The sequence below is a fragment of the Austrofundulus limnaeus genome, unplaced genomic scaffold (assembly GCF_001266775.1).
Source record: "Austrofundulus limnaeus strain Quisiro unplaced genomic scaffold, Austrofundulus_limnaeus-1.0 Scaffold1, whole genome shotgun sequence".
Lineage (NCBI taxonomy): Eukaryota > Metazoa > Chordata > Actinopteri > Cyprinodontiformes > Rivulidae > Austrofundulus > Austrofundulus limnaeus.
The window spans coordinates 10002185-10006641 of record NW_013952403.1 but is presented as its reverse complement, the minus strand read 5'-3'; positions in this window follow the sequence as shown (position 1 = coordinate 10006641).

Below are 4457 nucleotides of genomic sequence, written 5' to 3'. Positions count from 1 at the left end.
ACACACACACACACACACACACACACACACACCGAAATGGGCCAAGCAGAAGCGGAAGGTGCTTCTTAAAAAGACAATTTCAAGACGTTTAGAAGAGGAAGTGATGAGAAGATGAGTTTATTTTTTATTTAAACATAAAAACAGCATTTTAATAACAGATGAAGGTGACATAGATACTTTATTGTGGTGTAGTATTTAAATGTATGCCTGAGGAACACATAATATTGTCCCTTTAAGGCCTCTGCATGGTCCATCCAAACGTGCAAAATCCACTCTGAAGGGCCCAGTATGCTCGATCCAAAACCAAACAAGCGATGCACGGTTTTTTGGTCGCACAGSCTTCATTTTACCGTCTTGATTGTGTGACAAAAAATAAATAAATCATTTTGTTCTCAGCTTTGTGTCATCTGCCCCTTCTTGTCACAAGTCCCTGAGAAAACCCCCACCCCTCAGCATACAAAACTATTGTTATTGTATGAATGAAATTTGTGAGCATGTTTGTTTATGCTGAAAAGCACTCGGAAAGCAGTGGTGTCTTTTTGATTCTTCCAGAGTCCGACGGTTTTATGATGGACCTGGAAGCAGACAAGATAGTTAAACAGCCATAAACACGTGGGTGGAAATAAAAGAGACGTAGTGCACGGAGGAATCTGTCTGCAGAAAAGTGCGGCGCTTTAACCTTGACAGATTTGTGGACAAAGCAAGCAACAGCAGATATCAAAGTTTTTTTGTTTTGTTTTGTTTTGTTTTTCATCAGAGTGTAGACAACAGCAGGAAGATACCGGTGCAATGATGTTGAACAACCACATGACTACACGTCGACTGTTCAGCTTCAGATGGAGCATGCTGGGCCCTTTAGACCTCATAGTTCATTTTTAACCCAGTTACAGCAGGAGGGTAAAAATTTGACTTCATGTGGAAGAAGTCATGGAAAATAAAAGACTTGTCATTCCTTAAAAGGTTGCGTATTGCCCGCTAAGGTTTAAACTCATTTTATTTTGAAAAATGAAGTGTTTTAGTGTTTTTGGTCAATTCTTGAAAACAACATTATCCAGTTTGTTAGTGCTTAAATTAAGAGTCTCAGCTACTACCACATCAAATTTTAAACAAATTGAGATATAACCATTTTAGTGCTGTAGAAACTGTGGCAGCCATCTTGGTTTAGGTTGACTTCAAATGTTAATCACTTCTGTAGGTTCAGAGTTTACTTTTATTACTTTTTGTTTTATTAAAACCTGTCCAGATGTCTTTTAGATATTTTGCTAACAGACAAATGAGCAAAAAGTAAATAAATAAATAAATAAATAAAAACACTGATAATTACATGATCACGCACAAATAAAAATAACAGTGGGGAGTTCAAGGTCCAGAGAGAAAAAAAAAGGCAAGAAATTTAGATTGCAAAAAACTAACAGATAAATTAAAATGTTGGAAGCACAGATTATCCAGGTTTTTACATTAACTTTAAATAAATAATCTGAACATCGCGGTTGGTGTCATGACAAGGATTTTTTTTGTCCAATCCCAAAAACACATGCAAGCAATTTGTCCAGCAAATGTTGGTTTTAGACTGTGTTCTCTGCATGCAAGTGACTTCTCCAAACCTGGAGTGCCTCTCTTCGTTAGGGCTCGAAACAAAGCAAACAAATTAATTAACACTACCTTAACACGCGGTGGGCCAAAAAGCAGGCGCTGAAATGTTACACCATTACCTAAATTCACATGCATCTGTCTGCTTCTCCCTCCCAGCCCTGCCCCAAACGCACACGGCGCCCTTGAACGAGGCCGAAGGACCACCTGCGTGAAAGAGGAGACCCTTTCTGTTATGTCTCTGCTTGGGAATGAAATAACACGGAATCCAGCTTTGCAAATAACTCACGGTGAAGATCATTTTCCACATGCGGCTTGACAAAAGGTAAAATAAGAACAGATGATATCCTGCCTCTCTTTGGGAGTTTGCAGCCTTCATACAGAGTTCTGCAGCTCTGCAGATCTGCAACCAGGCAGACATGGTGGTGGGAGGGTCTGACCCCTTTTAGGGGTCTCGTTAACCGGGTGGTAGCCATTGACACTGAGCCAGCCTATTTTTTTTATTTTTCTTGCCCTCTTTAGGCTGGGGTTAAGAGAGCTTCGAGGAACTTGTGTCCAGATCTGAAGATGACATGAAATCCAGAGGTCTTCTTCCTMTTTCATTTGTTCCTGCTCATCAGAGAAACAGAGAGGCGGCAGCTCACCGAGCACTGACAGATGCAGACTTTTCACAAGTTTTTATGGCAAAATTATTAACAAAGATGTTGTGCAATTTACACTCAGAATGTATATTGAGGATAGTTTCACCGTGCTGTCTTAGCAGCTGTGCTCAGCCTGATCYTAGCACCAAACTATGAATCACTCCCACATTTTCTATTAAAGAGTTTTCCTTTAAAGCAATAATTTGGATCTTTTCAAGTGTGGGTCAGTGGGATGAGTTACAAACAATTCATTTCTTACCTGTTTCAAAAGGCTTTTTAAAGGACCTCCGTTTGGCAAAGTGGAGATTAGCGCTGACATATTAGCATGCTAACAAATTAGCACACAAACAGCTAGTCCAAAAAAAAACCAATACATCATAGTGGATCACTGCAGTTATAAAACAACTTCAGTCTCAACTGTTCGTAGAAACACGTTTCATAACACTTTACATCAGTGTGTAAGATATTTGATTGATTTTTTTTTTTTTTTGAGACTTAAAAGCACTTTACATGGACATATTTTTATTGAGATGTTTAGAATATTTTTATAATTTTCGATCATCTTGTCTTGTGATATTTGCTGTTTTTAGAAGGGGTTTGAGTCATCAACAAGTCTATTTAATTAATACACGCCTTGCACCAAACATCAAACAAGCTTCACRGCAGTTCTAATGCAACAGAGTTTCTGTGCATATTTCTATGACAGTGATTTAAAGTAATATTTGCAAACTGTGACAAAATTGTTAAATTAGATTTGTTTTATGAAGAGCAWTCTGCTTTGGTCTTGGCCCCACTCAGACTTGTCATTAGTTAATTAATCTGGTCCAAATTAAACCAGATTTTGTCAAACCGAGGTACTTGAAAAAGCWATCTARAACAGGTAAGATACTAATTGTTCATAAKCCTTCTACAGAACTCAACTTCGAAAGACTTGAGCCATTTTCTTAAGAGAKGCTGAACTAAATTATCCCATAGACTAAACAAAGATGATCTCCTTCACATTTAGATCATGCTGTGTCCATTTTRCCATATAAAAACTGACTAGAAGGTGTATTTTCAAACCACTCAACTCTGCAAAACACAAATGAGCATCTAGTTCACACWTTATAAAGGAATAAAACTCAGTTTGTTCTGGTTTAATTCGCTCGAGCAGATCTTTACTCACCTTTCAGCAGGTGAGGTCTCTACAACCTTGAGTTTCTAAAGCGAGTGTAACTTTTTTTTTCTTTGATTTGAATTTGCCCGCGGTCACTCATGGGAGAGCAGCTTCAAAGCTGCAGCTAAGTACTTTGAGGTCATTATCTTTGTTTCTGTATCCTCTGCAGGTTCTGAGCATCTGGGAACATTTTAACTCTAAAGTTTTCTTTCTTTCCTTTTTTTTTATTCCCAGCCATAAATCTGCCATGTCATCTATAAAATATGACTGACCAGTAACAGATGTCGCTCTAATAGCTACCACAATAACAAAGAAATCAAAATTTACCACCACTAAAGGCTTTTTTTTTAAATTCAACACAAGATGGATTTTTAGTGTACAGTGGGCAAAAGTGAGAGAAAACTTTTTTTGTTTAATTTTCTGTTTCACTTGCTTGATCTCTTTCTTTCCTCTTCTTCTGTCCTTTCTTTAATCCTTCCAACCCTCAGCTGAGACGAATCCTCCTTTCATCCTCCTCAGCGGCGAGGACKCTGATGTCTTTTCGCACAAAGCCTGACCATCAGTGACTCCTCGTCAACCCCGCTGCCCCAATTCATCAAGCAGGAGGCCCACAGGCATTCATCACCCCCGCCACCTTTCATATCCCGCACCAGCTGAAAGCCACCGTCCCTCCTCTGACTTCAATGCAGCCGTGACACACCCACAAGATTTATAGCGGCAGAATTAGTAGCAGTGAGGAAAAAAATGGGTGGGTAGGAGGGGGGTGTGCTTTGGAAGGTCCATCATGGTGTATTCCACTCACCTCTGCTTCAGAACAGACTCCACCACCAACCAACCACCACAAAAGTTGATGAATTAGTCTCAAACAAGAAGTCCAGAAGTTCTTCTCCACCCCTGACAGTGACGTTGAGACAATCGCACACACTTAAACGCACTATTTGTCAGCGAGGCGCTGTCATAAATCCCCACTTCTCTACAGGGAAGCTGCACAGGCCTGATGAGGAGCTGCAAGGTGAGAAGTCCCCCTGCACCACCCTGCACACACACACACACACACACACACACACACA